Source organism: Hordeum vulgare, chromosome 5H (genome assembly GCF_904849725.1).
Source record: "Hordeum vulgare subsp. vulgare chromosome 5H, MorexV3_pseudomolecules_assembly, whole genome shotgun sequence".
NCBI lineage: Eukaryota > Viridiplantae > Streptophyta > Magnoliopsida > Poales > Poaceae > Hordeum > Hordeum vulgare.
In genome coordinates this window covers 437386012-437400324 of record NC_058522.1, presented here as the reverse complement: position 1 = coordinate 437400324, position 14313 = coordinate 437386012, and the positions used below count along the sequence as shown (strand labels likewise).

The following is a 14313-nucleotide window of genomic DNA, read 5'->3' as shown; positions in this document are numbered from 1 at the left end:
CTCGGCGCTGGAGAGGCACACCGCTGGGGGGGGGGGGGTCGTCCACCCGGGCCGCGGGGAGCGAGGTGGGCCTCAGGCGAGGAGGTGGCGACCTGGGCTGCTGCGGGGCCCATGGGAGGAGGCCCAGACGGGGAGGCCCAGACGGGGAGGCTCTCGTCCCTCTCCTCGTCCCCTTGTCCCCAGACCTGGAGCTGCCGGCGGCGCCGGTTGCCGGCGACGGGCATGGCGAGGCTGAGGCCCGGTACTCCTAGGGCGGCCGAATCTGAGCGGCGGGGGCATGCTCCGGCCGGTTCCCGTCGGCCGAAGTAGCTTGGGACGGTGGCGGCTCTCCAAGGCAGCGCCAACCTGCACGGGAGAGACGAGAGAGATGAACGTGGGGAAGAGAAGCTGGAGAAGAAGGGAAGGCAGGAGAGGTTGAGGAGAGGAGGCAAGCGCGGGGCGAGGCTCGCCTCGAAGTCCGGCGAGGTTGCTCCGGCGGCGGCCGGCGAACTCCGACGGGGAGGCGCGGTGAAGGCCCGACAAGGTGGCGACCTCGGGCACCGTGCGCCATGGGCTGCGGCTGCGGGCTGCTGCTCGGGATGGATCGCTGGCACTGCGGACACCCGGACGTGTACGGTTTGACCGTAGACATGTCTGGTAAGTGGGGATTTGGGCGAATCTGAGCCCTAGATCTCAGATCCGAAGGCTGAGAAAGGCTATGGAGCTTAGGGCTGCGGGATTTGAAGGGTGTGGGCTAGGAGGTGGGGTTTTCTAGGGGGTGGCTGCAAAAATGACTTGGGGGAACCCTAGTGAAGTGACAGAGACCTCTCCATGGGGTGGAGCTTATATAGGGTTGGTCTATGGTGGGGTGGACCTCGTCCGTCCGATCGCGATCCGACGACCACGAACGGAGGAAGTGGCTAGGTGGCACTAAAGGGTTGTGTAGATGGGCTATGACGAGAGGGAAAACGGGCGGCCCGGGAACGAGATTTAAAACCCTGAAAGACGTCCGACGATAGACCGACCACGGTGCCGCTACGGTCGACCGTTCGGTTACCAGACGAACTCCGATCGCGACGAAATACGACAGGCGGCCTAGCTATATCTAATGAAGATCGCACGTCAAATCTCAACCCAATCAAAGAAATTTTTACGCACACTTTTAAAACAAAGTTACGACGATGCCGCGGGCGCGTGCGTGTGTGAACGGGTTCGGAACGGACAACGACGAGAACCGGCAAGTAACAACGGATGCATGTTTTGAAAACTGGCGGCAACGGAGATGCCGATGCAATGCTGATGATGCACATGATGCGATGATGATGCGACAAAATAAAATAGACACACGACGAAAACAGAATAAAGGGGGAATCTTCTGAAACGTCGGCATCGGGCTGTCACAACTCTCCTACACTACAAGAGGATCTCGCCCTGAGATCCAAGAATGAAAGGGGGAGAGGATGAGAAAGCAAGAGGTAAAAATTAATTGCTTCTTTGACAAACGAGTGAAACCAACGATCCTTGAATGCAGCAAAGCGATGAGGAATGATATGAGAAAGAACCAAGAATTCACGAAAAATTTCGGCAGCACTTCGGTAGGAAAATGGGACAACAAATTCGATAAGATGGAAGAAATAGACAATATTCATAACAAACAACTAAATAGAGCAAGGGAACACCATGATCTTGATAGAACAACAAGATTGACCCAAAAGAGCAATATCACAATGCCTCCGGAACAATAGAATAGGAACTAGCTCATACGAAAGAAGAGAATGAAGAAAAGAATGACAACTACTATCTCAAATGAACTTGGCAAGCATCCTTGCAAGAAGAATTGAACGGAGTTGTTGGAAAAACAACAATGAAAAGAACAAGACAGTAGTGGGCTTATGGAAACCTTTCAAACTAATGAAGTGACAACCAACCACTAACAGAACAAGGATTGATTGGGAGAAACAAGATATGAACAATTTCTTACACCAAGAGGATACATGGAGAACTTGGATTAATGACAAGCACCATAACAACACTCCATAGGAAAAGCTTTAGGTGAAATCCAAACCAAGATAGCACAACGACGAGAACCGGCACTAACAACGGATGCAAGTTTTGAAAGCTGGCGGCAACGGAGATGCCGATGCAATGCTGATGATGCACATGATGCGATGATGATGCGACAAAATAAAATAGACACACGACGAAAACAGAATGAAGGGGGGAATCTTCTGAAACGTCGGCATCGGGCTGTCACATATAGGTAGTGTTGAAAACCCATTCCAATTTTGTTTTTGCATTATAACTACTATATTCTAACTTTACCATGGATTATGGCCCCCGATATAAACCATAGAATCATTAAAATAAGCACATAACACAAAGAAAATAGAATTTGTTAAAAACACAACAGTTTGTAAATATTCAAAATTTACTCATACTTCTGTAACTCCAAAATTCTGAAAAACTAGGACAACGTAGGGAATTTGTATATCAATCTTGTGTAAAACATTCACACAATTTTTACATTTCTGTGATTTTTAGGATATTTTCTATTGGATGCAAAAGTTTCTGTTTTATAGTAGGATTAAAGCAACTAATACCCCGCATGATCCCAAAGGCTTTGCTTGGTACAAGCACTAAATAAAACAAAAAACACAATTTTAACAACAACATAATTTTGCAAACACTCAAGAACATAAAGTAAAAGTGAATATAAGTTTTATTCATTGGGTTGCCTCCCAACAAGCTCTTTCTTTATAGACATTAAGATATGCTTGAGATTTTATTGATCCTCACATGAAAGATAGTAGTTGAAACACAAAGATAGAATCATGTAGCATAAACACATTTAAGTCTAACATACTTACTATGCATAGGCATCTCATGAGCAAACAAATTATCAAGACAAGAAATATCTAACATATGCATGGAAGAAGCAAGAAACAATAGCAATCTCAGCATGAATAGAGATAATTTAGTAACATGAGTATTTGTATAAGCATATTTCCCTCTCTCATAATAATTACATGTAGGATCATATTCAAATTAAACAATATAGTTATCACATAAAATATTCTCTTCATGATCCACATGCATAAAAGTCTTATAATCTTCCAAGGTAGTGGGATTTACATTAACTAAAGTCATGGCCTCTCCAAACCCACTTTTATTGAAGAATTCACGAGATAGATAATTCTCCAAAATAGTGGGATCATTATTACCTAAAGTTGACACTCTTACCAACCCACTTTCAATACTAATGCAAACATTATTAACAATATCATATTCATTATGAGGATTAAATAAAATTTCAAGATCATAAGAAGCATCACCCAAATCATGATCATTACAATGAGTAGTGGACATGACAAATTGTCATCCCCAAGCTTGTAGTTTTGCATATTATTAGCACAATCGAGTGTAAAAGAATTTATAATAACATCATTGCAATCATGCTTTTCATTCAAGGAGATATCATGAATCACTTTCTTCTTTTAACACTTCATCACAATATTCAGATTCGGGATTTTCAAGCAAAACTTCACAAAAACAATCAAGAGCACTTGAGTCACTAGAAATTGGTTCAAGATAATTAGATCTTTTGAAAAGATTAACAAGTGGATGACGATCCATATGTCTTCACTTTTCCTGTTTTTTTTTTTTGAGTGTTGACATGAAGGCAATAGAAGAAAGCAAGCAAGAAAAAGGCAAACGAAAGAAGGCAAATTAAAAGGCATTTTTTTGTGAAGTGGGGGAGAGGAAAATGAGAGGCAAATGGCAGATAATGTAATTGCAAGGAGATGAGATTTGCATGTAGGAACCTGATAGATCTTTACTTGATCTTCCCCAACAACGGCGCCAGAAATGTTGATGTTCCTCGTAGGTGTGTTGTTTCCATCCAAGCTTAAAGGGTGATGTAGCACAATGCCATCAAGTATTTTCCTCAGTTAAGAAACCAAGGTATCAATCCAGTAGGAAGATCCACAAGACTATGTAAGGAACACCTGCACACACAAGTAGCAAATCCTCGCAACCCAATGCATAGAGGGGTTGTCAATCACTCATGGGTAAAGTAAGGATAGATTGATAGATGCAAATAAGAGTGATAGAAAATAGAATGCAGCAAAGTAAATAAAATAGAAATGAAAATAGCAAAGTAGAGATTGTAAATAGATGATGTGAAGTAGACCCGGGGGCCATAGGTTTCACTAGTGGCTTCTATCGAGAAAATAGAAAGCGGTGGGTAGACAAATTACTGTTAGGCTATTGATAGAAGATCAAATAATTATATCGATATTCATGACAATGATCATGTATATAGGCATCACGTCCAAGATAAGTATACCGACTTCTGCGTGCATCTACTTCTATTACTCCACACATCGACCACTATCCAACATGCATCTAGTGTATTGAGTTCATGGTGAAACAGATTAATGCCTTTAGAATGATGTCATGATGTAGATAAGATCTATTCATGTAGGAATAGACCCCATCGTTTTATCCTTGATACAACGATACATGCGTGTCATGTCTCTTTGTGTCACTGAGACTCAGCATCGCAAGATCGATCCCATCACAAAGCACCTCTTCCCATTGCAAGATAAAAGATCAAGTTGGCAACACAAAAACCAAATATCGAAGAAGAAATACAAGGTTATAATAATCAAGCATGAATATGTTTTCATAGATCTGATCCTAAACTCACAATTCATTGGATACCAACAAACACACCACAAAACAAAGAGTTACATCATATGGATCTCCAAGAGAGCATTGTATTGAGAAACAAAACAAGAGAGAAAGCCATCTAGCTACTACCTACGGATCCATAGGCCTGATATGAACTACTCAGGAATCATCAGAGGAGTACCAATGAGGATGGCGAACCCCTCCGTGATCGTGTTCCTCTCCGGAACGGGCTCTAGATTGGATTTCATGGCTTCTGGAACTTGCGGTGACTGAAATGATTTTTTGTCCACTCCCCTAGGGTTTTCTGAATATTGTGGTACTTATATAGCTCACAGGCGGTGGAGGAGGTGCCTGAGCGCCCCACGAGATACCACGCTGTGCCAGGGTCCCTGGGCATGCCTGGTGTCTAGTGCCCCCCCTAGGCCTCGTCTGTTGCTCATTCTTGGCTCCCAAGTTTCCTTATGGTCCAACAAAATATCCGTTGATATGGATGTTGTGTGAAGGAAAGTTACAGCAAAAAAACAGCAACAAGCACTAGGAACTATGTCAATAGGTTAGTCCTAAAAAATGATATAAAGTTGCTATAAAATGATCATAAAACATTCAAGAATGATAATATAACAGCATGTAACAATAAAAAAATTATAGATAGTTGGAGACGTATCACTCCCAAAGTTGCTTTCCACCCAATCAATCTCTTATACCCAAGCCAAATCTATGAGAGAGTGATTGAGTGTTGAGGAGACTATCTTTTGAAGCAGAAGAGCAGGAAGTTCATCATACTACCGCATATATTACCTTTTGGAGAGTGGTGCCTCCTAGATTGGTTAGGTGTCTCTTGGAAGCCTCCTACTTCGTGTTGTGGAGTTGCACCAAGAAGTTTGTAAGGGAAAGGATATCGCCTACTTCGTGAAGATCTACCCTGAGTGAGGCTAGTCCTTCATGGATGTAAGCCAAGATGGAATAGAAAAGGTTTCTTATCCGTGAACCCTTAGAGGGTTGAGCCGTCCGTGGACTCGCGCGACCGTTACCCTCCGTGGGTTGAAGTCTCCATCAACGTGGATGCACGATGGCACCACCTATCGGAACCACACCAAAAATCGCCATATCAACCTTTGCATTTGTTCTTTCTTTCCCTACCCTCTATTTACGTGTGCATGTCATTACTTTCTGCTGGTATACTCTTAGACTTGCATGTGTTGGGTGTGCTTGAATTACAATAATTGCTAAACTTGCCCACAACTAAAATTGGGAAAAGGATAAGTTTTTATTTGGTCAAGTAGTCTAATCACCCCCTCTAGACATACTTTGTATCCTATACATTTTGCCAATTCAAGTCCAAGTTCAATTATGATGGCAAGGCGGGTGATGAGAACACCTCTTTCTCTCCTTCAGAGCATCGCCATTGATGATATTGAGTCTTAGGAGGATGTTGATGAGGAGGAGGATAGCACAGATCAAGCTGGCAATCAGACATAAGACGAGCGTTTTTAGTCCTTGGTACTTCCATAACACTTTTCGATTTTTGGTGTCTTAGTGCCAAAGGAAGATAAGTAGTTCTATGTAGGTTACATTGGGTTTCCTATGCACAAGCTTTTAGTTCTTCATTTGATGTTTATTATTAGTTTGTGCCCATTAAATTTTTGTTCTCGTATGTACTATTCTACTACCGGTGTCCTATTATGACATGTAGGTGTGAGCACTCCTTAATCCCTATGTTTAATACTATGAGCTATTGGGTATATTGAATCTTTTTATATAAGCTTTTGCAATGTCCACACATCTCTTGTGGTTGGATTTGTTTATATGTGTCATTTCATATGTATACCCGGCATAATCTTATTGCAAGTGTATACTTCATGCTACATAATTGTTCACTTGCCATGTGTTGGTTTATAAGAGCATCTCCAATAGATGATGCAAATTTGGAGATGTAAAACTAGGAGATGTAGAATTTATATCACCAAAAAGTGCATCTTACATGTTCAAAAAAGAGGCAACTCCAACAGATGATGTATACTGGTGATGTAAAAGTGCCACTCCAATAGATGATGCAAAGTGGTGACGTAAAAACTAGAAACTTAGACTACTACTTCGTTTGAAACACAATTCTAATTAAAAACATAAATTAAACAACTAGTACAGCTAATTCAAACTAGTTTTCGTCCGAGGGCAACCAGTACTCCTCCTTGTCCTCATCCAAGCCCCCCTCCTCAAGAACTCCTCCTCTTCCTCTTCCGAGGGCTCAGGGGGATCACTATCGAGGGGTCGGCTCCGTCCTCCTTGTTAACCCCTTCTTCTTGTGCACAACATCGCACTTCTAGAAGTACTCGTGCTTGGCCTGAACATACTCAAGACGCTCCTGCACGAACCTCACCAGGACCGCCTCGTCTCTATTACCGGACCAATGACAATGGCCTACCTTTTCTTTGTTTTCTTCTTTGTTATCTCCTCCATTCGAATGCCCTGTGTCATGAAGAACTCCACGCCCGCCTAGGTCTCGATATCCCGGAAGTTGAGGTCCGTCTTTGGCTTCCTGGTGCGCGACACTACGACGTCCTAGGCATGCGCGATCTTGTCAATGGTGGTGTAAGTGCCGAGCCAGAAGCGACGGCCTGTGTCGCAGAACTCGACTGCAAAGTTGCTCGACGACTTCGCCCGCACATGGAAGAACCGTGTCTTGCTCTTCGTGAGCTTATTCAGTGGCATGGTAACGACGGTGCAATACTAGGACGACAGCGGGGCAGCGTGACTCGTGATGGAGGCATCAGGGGAGCTTTAGGGTGACATGATTCACGATGAAGGCGTCCGAGGAGCATCCAAGAGAGGATGATTGTGCTCGGGGCGGCAGAAGTGGGGGACAACTAGATTTGGCGCGAGTGGGCGATGGCAGGAGTGCTATAGGAAATTTGGGGCGACAATGTCAATGGAGCTTAGAGGTAGGAGAGACTGTGCTTGGGGTGACGGGTGTGGTGAATCGGGGCAGAGGCAGTGGAGCCTCAGGGCGACGATTTGAGGCGGAGCGGCGCCTGGGAGCGGTGGAGGAGAAACGGAGGGGCGGAAGCATCGGGGGACAACCAAATTTGGCACACGTAGTGCCTCGGGAGAATCGGGGCGATGGGGGCTATTCGGCAGGCGAAGGGATGAAGAATGGAATTATACTAAAGAAGGTTGGTGTTTGGCGTGCGGCCACCGGTTTTACATCTTGTGGAGGTGGAGATGTAAAAAAATTGCATCTACATCATGTGTTGGAGGTTGTTTTTTGGGCATCGGAGATGCAAAAGTTAATTATTTTTGCATGTACATTATCTATTGGATATGCTCTAATGCAATAGGCAAAGCGTTTCTCTATATTTGGGCCTTTTTCTCTTCAGATTCAAATTCTAAAACAGGAAACACTCACGAGTGTATTCTCAAATACTCATGTTGTCATCAGTGCCAAAAAGGGACAAACTAAACGTGTATTTATCCTCTTAATTGTTTTTTTTGTGTTAATGGAAACATAACTTGTTGTTCTAATCATACCTTTGATTCTATTTTTGGAAATATGCCCTAAAGGCAATAATAAATTGGTTATTACCATATTTCCTTGTTCAAGAAAAGTGTTTATTATCCATGCTAGAATTGTATTGACCGGAAAGTTAAATACATATCTGAATATATAAAAACACCATGCCCCTACTGATCCTTTACTAGACTAGCTCGTTGATCAAAGATGGTTAAGGTTTCCTAACCATAGACATGAGTCGTTATTTGACAACGTGATCACATCATTAGGACAATGATGTGATGGACAAGACCCTACCGTGAGCTTAGCAAATGCTCGTATCAATTAGTTTATTGCTACAACTTCCTTCATGGTAAGTATATGTTCCTAAGACCATGAGATCGTATAACTACCTCACACCGGAAAAATACCTTGTGTGATATCAAAAGTCACTTCGTAACTCGGTGATCATAAATTTGCTCTATAGGTATCTCCCAGGGTGTCTGTTTGGGTTGGCATGGATCGAGATTGAGATTTATCACTCTGTATGATGGAGAGGTATCTCTGGGCCCTCTCGGTAATACAAGATCACATGAAGCTTTCAAGCAATGTGACTAAGGAGTTGGTCATGGGATTTTGTATTACCGAACGATTAAAGAGACTTGCTAGTAAAGATATTGAACCAGGTATGGAGATATCGATAATCGAATCTCACGCAAGTCATATCGCTAGATAAACAGAATTGCATACATGATTAACTAAATCCTCGACATCGTAGTTCAACCTATAAAGATCTTCGTGGAATATGTACGAACCAATATGGGCATCCAGGTCCCGCTATTGGCTATTGATCTGAGAGGTGTCTCATTCATGTCTACATGATTTTTGAACCCGTAGGGTCGCACGCTTAATGTTCGGTAGCGCTAGGGGTTGAGATATTAACAACGGAAAGTACGAATGTAGTTCGGAGTCCCGGATGGGATCCGAGACATCACGAGGAGCTCGAGAATGATATGTGTGTAAAGATTTATATATGGTAAATCATATTCAGGGTTATGGAAATTTTGGTAATTTTTTGGTAGAGTACCGATAAGGTTATAGAAGGTTCTGAGGATTCCACCATGGGGCCCAACGACTTGGAAAGGGCCCACATGGACCAAGGGGTGGGGCTATATCCCATATGGTTTGGCTGCACCATTCCCCAAGGAAAAATTTGTTTAAATCTAGAGATAAGATCATATCTCTAAATTTATGGGCTTTGATGTTCAGCTTACTTACCTCTATTTGCCTTATTTGGGTTCGACGGTATTGTGGGATGAAGCGACCTGAACTAACCTTACTTGTCCTTGCACACGAGACCGGTTCCACCGAAAAATATACAACTTGTATTGCATAGGGTGGTTGGTGGGTGTTTGCCTCTCCTACTTTTGTTGAACTCAATTTGACAATAATGGTCCTTGTAGAAGGTTAAAAGGCAACTTGAATATCACTATTGTTGCTTTGCGTAGGTAAGAATGGTTCTTGCAAGTTGCCATAGCACCCATGTAAAACTTGTGAAAACAAAGTAGAGGACGCATAACTTGTTTTTGCAGGGCATGTTGTGATGTGATATGGCCAATACATGATTTTATATATGGTTGACGTATGAGATGATCATGTTTTGTAATAATTTTCATGACTTGCATGTTAATGAGTACGGCAACCGGCTGGAGACATATAGGATTGTCTTTAATTTATTGTATGACATGCGTGTCAATCATTAAATGACATGTAATTGCTTTACTTTATCGCTATCCGTTAGCAATAGTTGTAGAAGCAATAGTTGGCGAGACAACCACTTGACGGTACAATGATGGAGATCATGGTGTCATTCCGGTGACGATGGAGATCATGTCGGTGCTTTGGAAATGGAGATCAAAAACACAAGATGGTGATGGCCATATCATGTCACATGTATTGAGTGCATGTGATGTTTATCTTTTATGCATCTTCTTTTGCTTAGGACGAAGGTAGCATTATAAGATGACCCCTTCACTTAATTTCAAGAAAAATGTGTTCTCCCTAAGTATGCGCCGTTGTGAAAGTTCATCGTTTCAATGCACGAGATGATGATCAGGTGTGATAGACTCTTCGTTCGCATACAATGGTTCAAGCCAGATTTGCACATGCAGAATAATTGGGTTAAACTTGACGAGTCTAGCATGTACATACATGACCTTGGAACACAGAAGACCGTAAGGTCGAATATGAGTCATATAGTAGATATGATCAACATGGAGATGTTCATCATTTAAACCACCTTATCTCACGTGATGATCAAACTTGGGTTGGTGAATTTGGATATGTGATACTTAAACAACTTGAGAGATGCTGATTTAAGTGGGAGTTCATTAGTAGTTTGATTAACTGAACTAATTATCATGAACATAGTCAAAATGTCCTTGCAATTATGGTTGTAGATCAATGACTCACACTATAGCTCCCCTGAATTTTGGTATGTTCCTAGAGAAAAGTAAGTTAAAAGATGATGGTAGAAATTATGTGGAGTGAATCCAAAATCTGAGGATTGCCCTCACCACTGCATAGAAGGTTGATATCCTTGATGCACCGCTCGATGCGCCACCCCAATCATATGTGGATGTTCTGAATGTCTCGCAGCCACGTTCTGATGAATACTCGATAGTTCAGTTCGCCTTGCTTTACGACTTAGAACCCTGGCTCCAAAGAAGTTTTGAGCACCATGGAGCATATAAGATGTTCCAGGAGCTGAAATTGGTATTTCAAACTCACGCCCATGTCGATAGGTATGAGACGTCCGGCTGGTTCTTTGGCTGCAAGATGGAGGAGAACTACTCAGTCAGTGAGCGTGTGCTCTAAAATCTGGGTACTACAATCGCCTGAATCAGTTGGGAGTTACTCTTGCAGATAAAGTAGTGATTTACAGAGTTCTTCAGTCAGAGCCACCTAGCTACAAGACCTTCATGATAAACTATAATATCCAAGGGATGGAGAAGGTGGTCCCTGAGCTATTCGCGATGCTTCAGGCCGCGGAGGTAGAAATCAAGAACGAGCATGAGGTGTTGATGGTTGATAAATCATTAGTTTCAAGAAGGGCAAGGACAATAAGGAAACTTCGAGAATGGCAAGCCATTTGCCGCTCGACTGAAGAAATCAAAGGTTGGACATAGACCCGATACTGAGTGTTTCTATTATGAAACGAACGGAATTCGAAACGAAAGTGCCTCAAATACTTGATAAATAACAAGGCTCATAACGTTAATAAAAATATATTTGATATACATGTTATTGATGTGTATCTTACTAGTGCTCATAGTAGTTCATGGGTATTTGATATTGATTGAGTTACGAACATTAGTAACCGGAAACCGGAGCTACGGGATAACGTATACTAGCTAAAGACGAATGATGATGCCCAAACAGTATTGTATACATAACTGTCAAAATAGTGTGGTGCACAGAACAGGTCCACTGCATATAACTAGTTAATTAACGAGGTCCACATTTTAGAGTAGTGAACCTTGACTCTCCTCGATCCAAGACATCGGCGTGATTACCTCCGTTTGCAGTGGAGTGCATTTCTCACTGACTGCATCATCTGCCTGGGGTGCTTACTATCGGCACTCTGAAACACTGCACGATTCGAGTCCTACATGATGATCGATGGCAGCCAAAACAAAGGCATGCAGGCAGGGAGACGCACAGGGCATCTCATGATTCTTCTCGAGGTACTATTGCGTGGGCACATACTACCACATGGTACCCGTACCACGTAGTAATAGCTATTCCATTAGTTGTTTTTATTTTCTCAAAGCTGCTCCATTTCTGTAGCAAGATGCCAGAGAAAGACCTCATGAGATAGCCGTCAAAAGGTCTCATGAGCAGTCTGCCGGCCAGCCAGGCCAGCTATCAACTCCCGCTGGGATCTGTTGGCACATGATCCACTGATCCGATCGGGTAAAAAGGAGGGAAAAAGTCTCATGCTACTACTAGCTCGTCGTAGCAGCGGTAGCCTCAAGTGCCTGAAGACCATGACCAAAGAATCAAAAGCTCACGGGTGTTTGTTTTCACGGACTTTTTGGTGTAGGGACTAAACATGTGAAATAAACAAGAGAAACTTTTAGGAACTAAAAAGGGTATTTGAGACTAAATGAAGAAGTCTCGATGGAAGGGTCTTTTTGGGACTTTTTGGTCACTTTTTCCAAAAATGCTCCTACTTTTAGCATGTCATTTAATAACTTCTATTACATTAGAGCAAGTACAATAGTATAGCCAGCTGCTGGCTATAAGCCATTGCCATGTCATATATAGCCCATTTTATAGCCAACATGTACAATAGTTCATTGCAAAAGTGTACTACTTCTTCATTATATGGTCCACCTTTCATACTCACAAAATGCCTAGGAGCACGTGATAGAGCTGGCTCTTAGCTAAGAGCCCGCTTACCTTCTCTCTCATCTTCTCTTTCCTTAAACTAAATAAAAATATATTAGTTTATTCCTTATAATCAGCTGACTCAGCTCTATTGTACTTGCTTTTATTAGGGATAACATGATTTTTTTGCATGTCATTTAATAACCTCTAATTCATGTTTAGTTCATGAAAACAAATAAATAAGAATTAAAGACTTTTTAGTTAGGACTAAAAAGTCTTGAGACTTGTGAAACAAACAGGCCTTAAACTAGTTTTCACTTTTCTCAGTTGTCACGCACTGCACTAGGCCGGCCGCTAGGTAATGATCGAGCACAGCTACGAAGCAAAACGGCCACCAGGCCAGCAGCCGAGGCTGCATGCATGCAGAGCAGTTTTTTGCTCGAGTGCTGGGTCCAGACTCCAGAGTCTCTCAATTCTCAAGGGACAGCAGTTCAGCTAGGTCGAGAATCGAGAGAGTCGAGACATAGGATCCCTTTACGCATTGACGGGGCTTGCAGCGCAGCCCAGGGCCGTTCACGGCCCGCCTGCCAGCGCGTCACGTACACCAGGTCATGTGGAGCCACTTAGCTGGCCCTCTTTCGAAAGCCTGGCAGCAAGCCTTCGCACGCATCGTCACTTGACGCGTTATCAGCCGTCATCACGCGTTATGTTTTGAGTTTTAAAAAAATATTTTTTTTTCACACGATATTTTTTGTTTTTTAAATAGTTTTTTTGTGTTTTGTTTTTATCGGTTTTTTTGACAAAAAATCTGAATTTTGCATGAATAAACACTTTTTTGTTTTCTCCTTTCACGAGAGACATTGTTTTGCTTCCGCAAGAGACATGATTTCGTTTCTACTAGGAGCATGGTTTTGCCTTCGTGAGAGGCATACACATGCCTTCGGAAACGAAAAAACAAATATTTTTCTGTTTTTTTGCGAGAGACACAGTTTTGCTGAGCCATGGTTTTGCCTTCACGAGAGGCACGGTCGTGTCTCTCGGAAGAGAAAAAACGCGTTTTCTATTTATTCCACGCGAGAGGCGCGGTTTAGCTTCCGCGAGAGGCACAATTTTGCCTTCGTGAGAGGAATGGCTATGTCTTTCGGAAAGAGAAAAAAAATGTGTTTTTCCCCATGAGAGGCAGAATTTTGTTTCCGCAAGAGGCATGGCTGTGCCTCTCGGAAAGAAAAAAAACTGAAAAAAAACATTTTTTTTGTTTTTATTCCTATCGTGAAGGCACAATTTTTTTGGTCCGGTTTTTTTTCTGAAAAAAAAGTTTGTCAAAACATATCAATATGGGATCTAGTTTTGAAAATCTCGACACGAGACACCCCAACGGTGAAAACGGTTTGAGATTTAGACGCACAGTTTAGGAGATAAAACGTTTTTAAAATACTGATCTACGAAAAAAGTGAAAACTCACAAGTTGCGACAAGTGACACGCATGCAGTGCACCACTAGTTGCAACGTGGAGAGGTGGGAGTGATCTTTGAAAGGTGAACACCCTCTTACCTTGAGTTAAGATTTCATACACTTATAGATCTAGTGCATCAGTTGCATGGCAATCCCTACTCTTCCATTGATACCGATTGATTTGCATCTCCATATGCTGTTGATATGTCTAGTTGATGCGAAACTTTATTCTTCACTTTTATCCCTTTGAAACCTACCATCATATTTTATTCCACCTATATGCTATGTCTATGGTTTGCGCTCATATATTG

The 14313-nt window shown here is 42.5% G+C and overlaps 1 pseudogene; it reads right to left on the bottom strand.

Moving 5' to 3' along the window:
• Positions 1 to 247: 247 nt before the first annotated feature.
• Positions 248 to 14313, bottom strand: part of LOC123396835 — a 108312-nt pseudogene continuing 94246 nt past the window's right edge.